Genomic DNA, 16,078 nt, shown 5'->3' with positions numbered 1-16,078 from the left:
CAAGATTCACATTGAATGCTCTGTGAATTTGTTTCAGGGAATATCCATTCGCTTTAAAAATGGTCTTGAGGTGTGTGAGCTCATCTTGCAAAATATTATTATCGGATATGCAGCGTGCCCCCTGCACTAAGGCCTTAAAAAGACACCTATGGTATGAGATGGATGATGTCAGCTATTGGCATGTAAATACAGATTAGTACGCGTTGGTCATGTGCATGGAACAAGTTAGCTGTGGTAGAACATTGTATAGATACGAGTCATTCGAAGAACTCATGTGACATGAAAATTTTAACATCCACCTCTACCTTTTGAGATTCTATTTCCAAGGAAGCCATAGAAATTATGTCAACCAATAACTTAACAAACAGAGATAACGGTTTTAATTTGTATGGTGTAATTAAATTGCAGAGATGTCTTCAGTGCCTTACAGCCGCCGAACATACGCCAATAAGCGAATCGAATGTCTGAACGCTTTTACTACGGGTGGAACATGCGTAAGTGCACCTCCTTGCCGCTAACCAGAATCTCCGACCCGTAGGCACAGTACCGCAGTGGAGGAGTATTGCAGGAACTCATGAACCTGCCCTCAGTGCAAGAGAAGCCATCTTCACAGACAATGTCCCAACCTAAATTCCCCGCCTACCTGCAACACCTGCTATCAGCCTCACCCCACCTACTCCATCTACTCCCACAAATGCAAATCCAAGCCCTCTCCCAGAAAGCCTTCACTCACAGTTCCCATAGGCACAGTTGATCAATCGCTCCACGCACACAGCTCCTTCATCCTCCACCCACCGGTGAATAAATAACCCGTTTCATAACATTAATCCTGCATAACATACATCCTTTTGAAAGACCCCCACAACCAACAACAAATAACCCTCGCCACTGCACTACCGTCCATCTCAGTACCTATATCACGTATTCCCAAAATCAAGCCCATTTCATTTTAGATCGTCTCGATACACTGGTCTAACTCGCTCTTCAAACTCATTGGTTTGCTGAAAATAGTGCAGCATGACATACAACATCCTCTACCAAAATATCCGATTCCTCCGCTCTAATCAACATCTTTTTATCTGTACTCTCCATCAACATGAAGCCTATGCCCTCCTCCTCAACCAAACCTTTCTCAAACCTCACCATTCCATCTGCATGTCTCCTTACATATTACATCCAACTGATAATCCCCTCTTATTGCCTGTGGTAGCGTCGCATAGCTCATCTCCGAAATACCCCTCCGCTCCCCAACCGCTCCTCAGTGATCCAACTGATCACATCAGCCTCCCTATCGTCCTCTCAAAACTCTCATTTGCTCTTGCCACTATTTAAATCCTCCCTAACCAGCTCATCCCTCACGATATCCTGACCCATTTACTCCAAATTTTTAACACATACATAATCGCAGCTGACCTTAACCTTCAGTCCTGCACTCCCATCGAAAAACAGTGGTGGCTTCAGTTAACCAAAAGTCCTCAGCGGCCACGGTATCTATCTCCCTGTCCTCACACTTCCTGACACGGGTACCACCCTTGATGTCATTACTGTCTCCCCCAACATCATATGGTGCACTACAGTAGAAGTCTGTTTCAGGGAATATCCTACCTGTCCTCCAGATCTCATGCCATGTACCCAATTAAACCCACATCACTCCTAACCATCCACCCTGACGTATCCATGATTATTTCCGTGCAGACTGGAATGCATACTGTGCCAAAATGCATACCATTATCGAAAACCATGATTCCAACCTTCAAAATCCTGGCATGCAGAGTGAGGCTGACTTCTACAACACACCAACTCGGATGCCATTTTCAACCATATTCCACTCCAAACTCTCTACTACGACCGTCCTCCTCTTCCGCCACATGCTCTTGCCCTCCTCGAAGAACACAGTTGTACATACAGAGAATTCCTTGTGTACTTGTGACCGAGACCCGCTCACATGTCACCGACAGCTCCAGCCACACGTTCGCAATTACTTACAAGCCTAACGACGTTGGGATAGAGCATAACGTACACAAAATTAAAGGAAAAATCTATAAACTCTACAAAGTATCGGAAAGCATTCTATAGACTGTCTGGAAACAACCCCACTTCCATCCATCCATACTACATAGCAACAGACCACTTCCAAACGACTTCGCCAAAGCCAGTCACTTGGCGTCCTACCTTGGAGACACATTCACCATCCCACATGATCCCCACTTTGATTACATGATGTGTATGAACGTACCAGCACAACCATCCCACTTCTAGCACCAAACTTCCAGTACTTACACAGTACTCCACGAAGAAGACTACAATAACAGCTGATGACATTACACAAACATTCACTAAAAAGCGAAACACTGCACCCAGTCACAGCACAATTACCTGCCGCCAACTCAAGGAAAGCCCAAGAGCTTATCACGAATCTCTTGCCATTAGTGGCGGTACCACTCTGTACACAGGTTATTACCCAGAGCAGTGAAAGACGCCCAAAGTCCTCCTATTCTTGAAACCTCGTCATATCGACCTGACAGCCTCATCTCAGTTTTCAGAAAAATCGTTGAAACCATTCATGCCCGACGAATCAACCAGCACCTTGCAACCTACCTACCTTACCAATGCCCAGTGTCGATTTCGTCCCACCTATTCCACCGACGATCAACTTCTTCACCTTGCCCACCTAATCTCCCATCAACTGAATAAATGTAAGTCCACAATATTTGTCTCGCTTGGTATCCAGAAAGGCTTCGACCGAGTATGGCATTCCGGATCGCACTTCGTGCTAAATCTAATGCACTCCCAGTTAACTACGTCCACCGTACAGCATCCTTCCTTCAACCTTGTCGTACACATATCACGATCAACCATGCCTGTTCCCGCTGCAAGTGTACCTCAAGGCTCGGTCCTCTCACCTGTCTTTACGTCCTGTACACTGCAAACATTCCCAAACCGCCACCACCAATGTACCTCTTGCGGTAAGCTGACAACATTGCCTACCAGCCACCCATCATATCCTTCACCTCTTTCATGCCGGTTATGGCAGTGACATGGCGAACTGTCATCCATAAAAATTGCTTCACTATTTGGGAACGTGAAGTCCATGAATGGTGGCAAATGTTATCCAAGTAACCGAACATAACCATTTCAAGTCAATTATCAGTTCAGTTGGACCAGAGGACCCAGTCTGTTCCATGTAAACAAAGTCCACAGTATTATGGAGCCACCATAAGCCAGGACAGTTGTTGACAACTTGGGTCCATGGCTTCGTGTGATCTGCGTCACACTCGAACCCTACTATCAGCTCTTACCAACTGAAATCGGGACTCATCCGAGCAGGCCATCGTTTTCTAGTCGTCTAGAGTCCAACCAATATGGCCACGAGCCCAGGAGAGGCGCTACAGTCAATATCGTGCTATTAACAAAGGCACTCGCGTCGCTCGTCAGCTGCCATAGCCTATTAACATCAAATTTCGCCTGTCTTAACGGATACATTCCTCTACGTCCCACATTGATTTCTACATTATTTCACACAGTGTTTCTTGTCTGTTACTTCTGACTACTATACTCAAACGTCGCTGCCCTCAGATCGTCCCATGCGTCTAGCTCCAACTACCATTGAGCGTTTAAAGTCTGTTAATTACCGTTGTGAGACCATAATCACGTCGGAAAACTTTTCGCATGAATCATCTGAGTACAAATTATAGCTCCGCCAACGCACTGCCCTTTTATAACTCGTGAGCGCAGTCCCAGCGCCATCTGTATATATGCAAATCACTACCACATGACTTTTCCCACTTCGTTGTATATAATAAATGGGTTATGTAATGCCCTAGATATGTTACTGTATTACAGATAGAATGTCAAGACTACAACTCAGGGTATCTGACAAATAGAAATATTATAAGCAAATACAAGGAAGAAATAAATAGCTGGAGGCGTGGAAACAGACAGTCTACATTTGCTGAGCACCTAATAAAACGTGTGGATGAACCATCTAACATGGAACAAGATATGAAAATGACTAGAATGAACAAACTGGACAGGAATTCCTAAGACTGCAATTTGATATGAGCCGCTGAGAGCCAAATTGGTATAACTCAATTTTTCCAACTTCTGAGAAATGAAAGGATTTGCGTTTCGTTTAATGTAAATTCATACTCGGCAACATTTCGTGGTTCATCTGATGAAATGTACAAATGAGATATTATAATTACGTTTACAACAGACATTTTAGTTATTTCTGCATTAAATTCCTTTTTGTATTCCCTGAAAGTTGAAGTACCATTTTTCCACTCAGAAATTTATATACTATAGTGAAAGGTAAAGTAGTATAAATCGAGAGTTGTACCACTGTTCTTATAAACGTTTTGGGATGTTGAATACCTAAGGAGGAGTATGTTGTCTTTTAATCTCCATTATTGCAATTTATTTATAAACCATAAACTTGATGTGATATAGTAAATGTCAGTCTGCACTTACTAGTCCCATTATGCAGTTATTTTTCACAAACTGAGTTAAAATAATTGCATTATTGCTGTTAATTACTAGAATGCTGCCTAATGAATATGTGTAATAGTTAACCGTGCATTCATCTATGAATTGTAAATAAATTTCTGAATGGTTATATTTCAAGAGGTATCATAATGGTGCATGCCTGTTTACTCGATTCCACTATCCACATCATCTTCTTTTGCCAAAGGGTCAACATGTCAAAGTCCAGATTGCTGAGCCGAACATGCAGTTGTCAGTTCGTTGAAGAAAGCGCACCACAGGAATGTGTGGGAGAAGTGTCATCGGGTCTTTCCTTTTCGCCTCTCTGACAGGTCGTCAAGACTGTTAAGAGGGATGAGCTTTATGGGTTACATATTTAATGTGAGACATCACTGCTTTATGTGTGTAGACTTTAACCTAGACTTCAACCTGTAGTCCAAACTACCCTTATAAAGACAGTTTCTGCTTTAATAACATCTGGATATTAGAAATCTGAAGAAAGAAAACAATACTATTACTTATTAGCACTGTTACAGTGCCTTTTTGATTTTAGACCGTAAATAAACACGCAAAACAACACAAAAGAACGCAACAGCGTGGCCTTGCTGTTTGATTTGTACCACTATTCCTGCGGATGGACTTCACTCTGGCGTGAGAGGAAGAATGCATTTGGAGTTCTCAAGGGGCTCCGGTAGGAGCTACAGTTGTACCACTTCTCCAGGAGAAATTTCCGTTCATTGTGAGTAAACTGGGTGGTATAACTTAAAAACTACAGTTATCTTTAACTTAGACAACTTTGGTTCTCAGCGGCTCATGTACAAGAGACTTCCAACAAAGAGAAAAGTAAGAAATGACCAAATTAATAGAAGTAACAACTCACCGTTCGTATTAACCACTAAAACAGTAAAAAAATCATGATGTAGAACGTAAATCAGACTCAATTGTAATTTATTCAGTCTTCCTACCAACGATTCCCCTTACATGTTGTAGAAAAAATGGCTCTGAGCACTATGGGACTTAACATCTGAGGTCATTAGTCCCCTAGAACTTAGAACTACTTAAACCTAACTAACCTAAGGACATCACACACACCCATGCCCGCGGCAGGATTCGAACCTGCGACCGTAGCAGTAGCGCTGTTCCTGGCTGAAGCGCCTAGAACCGCTCGGCTACCGCGGCCGGCTATTGTAGAAAAACAAACCCTATATTTGTGATTTTATTCACTAGAATTCCCCTTCTGCCAAAGCATCTCTCACCACACACTATCGCAGAAATAGCTACCTAACACACAAACACGTATCAGACACATATAGATATGCACCTCAAACAAAAGACGACTGAACAACACACAGTGACACGTGGCAACATCGTAAACAGTAAACATCTCAGTTAAAACACATTTAAGAGAAATACACTCAGAAAGTGAAGTGTTTAAAAGAAGTATGTCAGTTAATGCTGAAAATCGGACGTCCTGGTGCACGCAGGACGGCAAGATACATTTTTTCCACGACGACCTATTTCTGATAATAGCATCTCAAAGAATAGTAAGTGCAACCAAACACTAATTTATCTTTAAGAAACTAGCGCTCCACGAGAGACCAACGGAAAAAATTTAATATAGTAACATGTCTAAAAACACAGCACACTGTTTGTGCACATACAACAAATATGTGTTAATGGGTGCTGAGGATGCTTAATAAATGAAAGGAAGCGTTATAAAAACAGTCTTTCATACATATGCGTAGCCGGATCACATTCTGAGGAGATAATAATAATGATAATAAGATAGAAGCAGCAAATGAACAGCAGAATGCATAAGAATGACGGATTTGATGACCCTTAGCTCTCTAAATGCTCTGCATGAGATGACTCGACTTCCTGTAGATCTCGATTTTTTTTTTCATGTTCACGTGCACCATGATTTGCTGTAAACTTTCATTGGAAACAACGTCAACGCTTAACTTTCAACACTGAGATGTGTAACGTTAATCGGGCGACTGCCGTTATACCAGTAGCGTGACGGCCGAATCCCTGCGTTATTTCACGAAAACGTTAGTTTTAAATTTGTCACATGATTTTGCAGAAGGGGGTCTCAACGCTTTTATAAGCAGGCTTTTTCCCCGAAAATGCAATCGGAAATGGTTCTGTGCACTCAAGCAGATGAAACAGTGCAATATTTCCGTGACTAGATGCGGTAATCATTTGGCTTATCCAGGTATTAAGGAACTCTTTTATGTTTTCCATCTGGGCCAGCACTGGGCAGATGGCTTTACTTTTTCATTACCTTACTCGCCTGTAAATTCCTTTCTTGCTCGCTCCTCCCTCATGAATATTCATCTCCACTAATCGCCTTGTAAGTCGAATGCATTTTAAAGGGGAAGCGGTACGCCGTAAACCTGCCAGACATCTTAACACTCCGAGGTTAAGTGTGAGCACTGAGGAAGCCACGCATTGGTAACAAGAAACCAGAACAGTTGGTGAATCTGATATCACTGGTCTCGGAGTCTCGACCCTTTTTCCCAAATTCGTATTTTCTTCTATTAGTTTGGTCTACAGAATTCGCTGTCATCAGTTCTTAAACTAACAAAAGTAGTGTTACCCGTCTTGCATGGTTTCGTCATTTCTCGGTAGATTTATCGTACACCCCAGAATTAGACTGTTCTTGAGGTCCAGTCGAAACATATCTCTTTTTTCTTCATTACTGAACAACGGCCCCTCATTTTTCGATCTTCATTATAGCCTCCTTCATTTTCAAAAATTAAGAAGTGAGAAAATTGTTACGTAACATAGACACTAGTACGGTACATTAACCAGGGTTCGATTCCAGGCGGGGTCAGGGATTTTCTATGCCTCGTGATGACTGGGTGTTGTGTGCTGTCCTTAGATTAGTTAGGTTTAAGCAGTTCTAAGTTCTAGGGGACTGATGACCATAGATGTTAAGTCCCATAGTGCTCAGAGTCATTTGAACGGTACATTTGTGCACTACTGCCCATGTTTTGAAAAGCAGGTGGGACGTTGAGAATGCTATACATGAAGGCACGTTATGTATCTAAGCAAGCAGGAGAGCTCTTCAGGGAATTAATAGAACCAAGAGACACAGCCAATGAAATTCTACATCATGACATGTAAATAAAAGAAGAGTATGCTATCTCTTTAAGAGATTGCCTCCAAACACCAACTGGTACCAACATGCGTACATACACACATATACGTTTACTTGCTGTAGTGAATGTGAAAGATTGGTAGATAGCTAGTTACTGAAATGCACATGGGTTACAAAAAGGGCCACTTACACTTTTGTTGACGTTGGGATAACCTTCCTTGAAATTCGATTAGCGGACAGGGTGGACGCATTGAATGCTTCCTGTTTTCAGTAGAGATATTTTCGTGAAAAGCTGGCGATTGATGGAAGGGACGCACTGCCAACTTAGCACATTCTGGAAAAAATATAACGAGCGCGGTACTCTCCAGCAGCTGTTCGATTACACAACAGCCCCTCACGACCTCTCACGTGTGTAAGCTTGTAAAAGACACTCAACGAGTCGTCAGTCTGACACCAAAGGAGAGCTGTTCAGGGAATTCTGCACAGTGAGAACGTTTGTGACACGCGAGAACGGGAGGAGTCCCCGACAACTGGTCGCAAACACAAGGTGTTAGAGGCTTCCGCCGTAGTCCAGCAGACGGCTGACACACTGGAACATGGAATGAAGAGACTACCCAGGTGGAAGTATCTATTGACTGGGATAAAATGGAAAAAATTCAGCGCTCTGGAAGCACAGGAGGAGGAAGATACACATTAAAAATCACAGAGTCGTGAAGTATGTAACATCAATATTTATTTTTATTTTATTTACATTTCAAGTTCCGTAGGACCACATACAGGATCAAATCTCCATGGTCATGGAACGTGTCAGTACAAGAAATTACACCATAAATGTAATAACAGATTAAAATAAAGTGCTTATGAACCCAAACAAAGTCAATCCATAAGATTAAGTAAACACAATCAACAATTCAACAACAATCAGCTTACTTTTTCAAGGAACTCCTCTACAGAATAGAAGGAGTGACCCATTAGTAAACTTCTCAGTTTCGATTTGAAAGCGCGTAGGTTACTGCTAAGATTTTTGAAATCGAGTGATAGCTTATTAAAAATGGATACAGCAGTACGCTTCATACCTTTCTGCACAAGAGTTAAGGAAGTCCGATCCAAATGCAGGTTTGGTTTCTCCCGAGTATTAACTAAGTGAAAGCTGCTTATTCTTGGGAATAAGCTAATATTGTTAACAAGAAATAACAGCAAGGAATATATACAGGTTTAGTCACCTAACGTTACCGCTGGATATATTTCGTAAACCACATCAAATACTGACAAACCGATTCCACAGACCGAACGTGAGGAGAGGGGCTAGTGTAATTGTTTAATACAAACCATACAAAAATGCACGGAAGTATGTTTTTTAACACAAACTTACGTTTTTTTAAAATGGAACCACGTTAGTTTTGTTAGCACATCTGAACATATAAACAAATACGTAATCAGTGCCGTTTGTTGCCACGGGCCACGGTCGGCGAGCGGCATCTGCAGGGACATGTTTACGATGACGACCGTGTTTACGAGTGTGGCTGTAGTGCACTGTTGTGGTTTGGTCTAGCTGTCGCAGTGTCCGCATGTAGCGCTTGCTGCTATTGTTATTCTGCATTCGTCTCCGCACGCAGACCAACTGTAGTACACCGTGTTACCAGACGTCTGTGATAGTGTAGTGTTGTAGGAACTGTGACCATGGTGTATTCGAACTCTCAAAAGGCGAAGATGATACTCATCTATGGCGAGTGTCGACGAAATGCAGCTGAAGCCTGCAGGGTGTATGCAGAACGGTACCCGGACAGAGAGCATCCAACGTGCCGCACATTGCGGAACATCTACCGCCAACTGTATGCAACAGGTATGGTCGTAGCACGCAAACGGTTCCGTAACAGGCCCGTCACAAGAGAAGCGGGTGCAGTTGGTGTGTTAGCTGCTGTTGCCATGAACCCACACATGAGTACACGGGACATTGCGAGAGCCGGAGGACTGAGTCAAAGTAGTGTCATGCGCATACTGCATCGTCACCACTTTCACCCGTTTCATGTGTCACTACATCAGCAATTACATGGTGATGACTTTAATCATCGAGTCAATGGGCATTAACAGAGGATGTGTTGCAGTTCTACCTGTTTACCGATGAAGCGGGTTTCACAAACCACGGGGCAGTGAATCTACGGAACATGCATTACTGGTCCGTGGACAATCCTCGCTGGCTCAGACAGGTAGAGCGACAGCGACCGTGGACTGTAAATGTATGGTGCGGAATCATTGGGACCACCTCATTGGTCCTCACTTCATTGCAGGGGCCCAAACAGCTGCAACATACATCGCGTTTCTACAGAATGATCTGCCAACGTTGCTCACAAGAGTCCCACTGGAAACGCGTCGACGTATGTGGTATCAGCATGATGGTGCACCTGCACATTCCGCAATTAACACTAGGCTGACCCTTGACAGGATGTTCGACGGGCGTTTCATAGGACGTGGAGGACACATAAATTGGCCAGCTCGTTCTCCTGATCTTACACCATTGGACTTCTTTCTGTGGGGTACGTTAAAGGAGAATGTGTACCGTGATGTGCCTACAACCCCAGAGGATATGAAACAACGTTTTGTGACATCTGCGGCGACATTGCACCAGATGTACTGCGGCGTGTACGACATTCATTACGCCAGAGATTGCAATTGTGTGCAGCAAATTATGGCCACCACATTAAACATCTATTGGCCTGACATGTCGGGACAGACTCTATTCCACTCCGTAATTTAAAACGGAAACCACGTGTGTACGTGTACCTCACCCCCCATGGTAATGTACATGTGTGTCAGTGAAAAAGACCAATAAAAAGGTGTTAGCATGTGGACGTAATGTGCTATTCCAGTCTCTTCTGTGCCTAAGGTCCATCACCGTTCCCTTTGGATCCCTACGTAATTCGGTGCTCTCCGATACACACGATCGAACAGCGGAGGAGTGGTACTCAAGCGTCAACTTTAGGTTACAATATCTCCGGATGTAATTAACATTTTACAATGCAACAAACGGCACTGATTACGTATTTGTTTATATGTTCAGATGTGCTAACAACACTAACGGTGTTCCATTAAAAAAAACGTAGGTTTGTGTTAAAAAACATACTTCCGTGCATTTTTTTATCGTTTGTATTAACCAGTTACACCAGCCCCTCTCCTCACGTTCGGTCTGTGGAATCGATTCGTCAGTATTTGATGTGGTTTACGAAATATATCCAGCAGTAATGTTAGGTGACTCACCCTGTATATTGAGAGGCCAATGTCAAAATACCCAGGCTCGTGAAGAGGGGTCGAGAAGAGGTTCGTGGGCTTACACCACTTATTGCCCGAACCGCCGGTTTCTGAGCAAAATATATTCTTTGGAATAGGGAGAGCTACCAAGAATATAATACCATACGACATAAGCGAATGAAAATAAGCAAAGTAGACTACTTTTCGTGTCGAACGATCACTCACTTCTGATACCGTTCGAATAGTAAAACTGGCACCGTTAAGCCTTTGAACAAGATCCTGAACGTGGGCTTCCTACGACATTTTACTATCTATCTGAACAGCTAGAAATTTGAACTGTTCAGTTTCACTAGTCACATGCACGTTCTGTTAAATTAAAACTGAGCAAACTGAAATCTTCAGCATTTCATTTCTAAAAAAAAAAAAAACTATAGGAGTGGCTCCAACACTGATTCCCGGGGCACTCCCCTCTTGACTGTACCCCACTCACAGCCATTCTCAACATTGTGAATAATGACCTTTTGCCCTCTGTTGCTACAGTAAGAGGTGAACCAATTGTGAGCTACTCGCCGTGTTCCGTAATGCTCCAACTTCTGAAGCAATATTTTGTGATCAACACAATTAAACCCCTTAGTTAAATAAAAAAAATATGCCTAGCATTCGAAACCTTTTGTTTAACCCATCCAGTAACTCACAGAGAAAAGATAATATAATATTTTCAGTTGTTAAACGACTTCTAAACCCGAACTGTACATTTGATGGCAAATCGTGTGATATAAAATGATCAATTATCCTTACATACACAGCCTTTTCAATAACTGTAGCAAACACTAATGGCATGGAAATAGATCGAAAACTGTCTACATTATCCCTTTCTCCCTCTTTATAAAACGGCTCTACTACTGAGTACTTCAATCGTTCAGGAAACAGACCATTCCTAAAGGAAAAATTACAAATATGGATAAATACAGGGTTAAAATGTGCAGCACAGTACTTTAATATTCTGCTAGACACTCTATCATAACCATGAGAGTCCTTAGTCTTCAGTGATTTTATTATTGACTCAATCTCCATCTTGTGTGTATTACAGATAAATATTTCAGACATTGATCTCGGAAAGGCATTTGCCAAGAGAGTTATATGATTCCTTGTAGAAGCTAAATTTTTACTTAAATCAGCAGCAATGCTCAGAAAATGATTGTTAAATACAGTTCATTTATCTCATTTATCAGTAACAGAAATATTTTTACTGCGAACTGGCGTTATATCGTTGACCTAGTGCTGCTGACCAGGCACTTCCTTCACAACTGACCATATGGTTTTTATTTTATCCTGCGAATTAGCTATCGTCTTCGCATACAACATACTCTTTACCTTCCTAATAACATTTTTAAGCACCTTACAATACTGTTTGTAATGGGCTACTGTAGCTTGTTGTGACTACTTAGAACATTTTTATATAATTCCCACTTTGTTCTTCGTGATATCCTTATCAGCCGGCCGAAGTGGCCGTGCGGTTCTAGGCGCTGCAGCCTGGAATGGCAAGACCACTACGGTCACAGGTTCGAATCCTGCCTCGGGCCTGGATGTGTGTGATGTCTTTAGGTTAGTTAGGTTTAACTAGTTCTAAGTTCAAGGGGACTAATGACCTCAGAAGTTGAGTCCCATAGTGCTCAGAGCCATTTGATATCCTTATCCTACTAGTCAGCTACCCGGGCTGCCTATTACTGCTAGTACCCCGCTTAGAACGTTCTAATGGAAAGCAGCTTTCAAAGAGCATAAGAAATGTGTTAAGGAAAGCATTATATTTGTCACCTATGTTATTGGCACTATAAGCAAACTGCCACTCTTGTTCCTTGAGAAGGTTTAAAATACACTTCATTGCTGTTGGATTAACTTTCCTACGTAGTTTGTAATTACATGTGACATTTGTTTGAGTACAAAAGCCTTTTAGTGTTAAAATTTGTCCATCATGGTCTGAAAGACCATTCACGCTTTTACTAACAGAGTGCCCATCTAGTAATGAAGAATGTATAAAAATATTGTCTATGGCTGTGCTACTGTTCCCCTGCTCCCTCGTTGGAAAAAACACTACTTCAGATCATACTAATTTAGGAGATCTACCAACATCCTTTTCCTTGCACCATCACGCACAAAATTTATATTGAAGTCACCACACGTAAGTAATTTGTGGTACTTCCTACAAAGTAAATCAAGATCTCTCTCTAGCTTGAGCAGAAACGCTCCGAAGTCGGAGTTAGGGGAGCTATAAATAACAACAGTTAGGAGTTTAGTTTCATTAAATTCCACTGCGCCACACAACATTCAAATATCTGTTCAGTGCAGTACTGTGATTGGTCTATGGACAAAAAAGGAATACTGTTTTTTATGTACATAGCCACTCCCCCAACCCGAAAGGAACTAATAGAAAAACATCCACCTAATCTGTATCCTGGTAAAGAAGCCTCTGAATTGTCAAATTATTTAAGGGGTGCTCCAACATACCAATAATTTCACAGTCAACATCTGTAAGCAGATCATTAACTTTGTCCCTAATACCCCTTATATTTTGATGAAATATGCTAAACCCTTCTCCACTTGGAAACATGACATCCTCTGAAGGTGAGCCCTTAGTTAGAGGGACTTCCTTTAAACAGGTATACCTATCAGCTGACTTCAGTCTAAAAAAGTTGCACCTCTAACACCAACTACTACAGGACTTTTTCCACGAGTGATCCCACCACCACCCACTACACTGTCACCTATAAGCTTTGCTAGCCTCCCCTCCCTATGCCTATTGAGGTGCAGGCCATGCCTAGTGGAACCTGATCTGCTGATAGACCCAACTGGCACCACTGAAATGTGACCCATGCCTCTGCCATCAGCGCCCTATCCAGCCCCACGTTAACGCGCCTAACAGCTCCATTAAGGTGAGGCCGATCCTGACGCTGAAACATTTGCACGAAATGAACATTAGTGCCACCAGTTTGAGTAACTATCTTTACCAGGTCACCACCTACATCATATTACCCGTCCATATCAAGACTGTTCCCTGCTCCACCCACTATAACTACCTGATCCTCCATTGCAAAATTTCTACGTAACTCCCGTATGCTATCAGTCACCTGAGCCAACCCTGCACTAGGCTTCACAATGCTGGTGACCTGGTACTCACTCCCCAACACTCCCTGCAACTGCTGACCCTCACCTCTATCGTGTGAACTACCTAGCAAAAGAACCTTCATCCTTCTACTTGACTTTGCAACTACTTAGGCCTCCTAACTTCTTAGGACTGCTGCATGTTCCCTACATCTACAGCTACAACGCTGACAGTTGGTCAAATCTATTGCATATACGCAAAGTATAGCCGTCTGAATACCTCCTCCTCCAAGCTGCCTTCTTGCCAATTGCCAGTTCCCATTCCCCACCATCCTTCACCCTCCTCAATCTATCCAGTTCGTCGTTTGCGCGTTGTAACTGCACCTGAAGGGCACAGATCTTACGCTCCTGCTCCTCTATCAACTTATTTCCACTACAGATTCTTCATTCCCAAGAGAGAATCTCGCAAGAATGCCTACTGGCTTCCCCACTGCATTCCCCCCAAACAACCGGTGCTGCGATGAATCCTCACCGTAAGTATGACGTTCTGCGCCGAGCTGTGTGCTGCAAATGTGGTTGCCACTTCACGAAGATGGAGTCATCAGCACCTTTTCGGGACTCCAGGATGTGGTATCCTCTGCTGGGCTTCTGCACCATGTCTATCAGGATACCACGGAGTCCTAACACAAATCTGTTGCAGACACTCTGGCATCTTACTCCACTCTCAATGCTAACAGTGTCGCATCCTACCGGACTATCCGTCTCTTGCGGCATTCACTAATGCTCTTTCTTGCCGCCAAGAGGTGCCAGTCACCAATAGCAAAATTACGAACCAGTGCCGTCCAATTATGAGGCTTCTCTCCAACACAGAACCCCGCCAGAAATAGCCCATCTTTTTCAGTCTCCAGTGACAACATGAAACTCTCCCCTGCTATCAAAAAGCATTCGTTTCAGCACTGTTGTCTCACGTCATGCATCTTTACGTCAACTGCACATTCTCCTGCTAGTGTCCTTTGCCTTGGAACTTGGTTTGAGAAATTCAGGAAGGACCGGTACCAGACTAGAGTTTATTTGCTGTAGCCTTCGCTTTCTACAAGTGACAGATCCCGCGACTCCCATACAAGGCACCGTACTGTCCTCTGGCTGGACAGTAGCTACAAGCAGTCGCATGGGAGGACAACGCCTGCCACCCCCTGTGGGCTCCAGGCCGACTTTCCGACTTCACTTCCTAGAATCCTGCGCCATCTGGGCCGCGCTCCCGCCCTCCGGTCACCGACCTGCTTGACCAAAGCGTTTGCTGTTGCTCTGTCTCAAGTCAAATTTGCTGCATATTCACACATTCCCCAGAAACATTCAGAATACATTGAAAACTGTCACCGAATTAATAAAGAGAAATGTGAACATTGCACAGGACATTTTACTGCCAGTCATCATGCTTTATAATACCAATAGCATTGCATACGATTTTCTCTGTTATCAGACTCATAATTGTAAATGTATTGTCATTATTGATGAGGCCGGCATTTAAAATTCTTGCGTCGCACAGGTGTCAGTAGTAGAGATATTCAAGACATGTGATACAGTCCTATCGAGAATCTGCATTTTGTCATTTTTACTTCTTGTCAGTAGGTATTAGACCATACAAGGTGCAGTCACGTCTGCACTACACAGGTCTTTTCTACAAGAAGATACACATTTATGTATGTCGGTATTATACAAGTTGTAACATATTGTCCACATATCTACCAGAAGTAGAGTTGTGATCTACCAAACCTGCGGTTCGGTAGTTTTGGTACAGTACATAAATTGCGTAGTAAATGGTAACATTACCGGTAGTATAAGTAGAATTTGCAGTTAAAGAAACACAAATGAATATGTAAAAGAGAAAATGGGAGCCGACATTTGTATTGTATTTTGCCGATAATTAGTACCGAACATCATTCACTGTTAGTTTACCAAGTATTTTATGTCCTCACAGAATTAAAATTGCATTTTATAAGTAATAAAACTTAAGTGATCGCGTAACTTCTGAACTTCAACGGAAGATCTTGGTTGTGTGTTGACTTCCTTCAATTAATGTTGAAGACCCCCTTTACATGTTCCATTGCGCTATGCTTGTATACTTATTATTTCATTATTCATTAACAT

Source organism: Schistocerca americana, chromosome 2 (genome assembly GCF_021461395.2).
Source record: "Schistocerca americana isolate TAMUIC-IGC-003095 chromosome 2, iqSchAmer2.1, whole genome shotgun sequence".
In the NCBI taxonomy this organism is placed as follows: Eukaryota; Metazoa; Arthropoda; class Insecta; order Orthoptera; family Acrididae; genus Schistocerca; species Schistocerca americana.
This window is presented reverse-complemented; position numbering follows the sequence as displayed.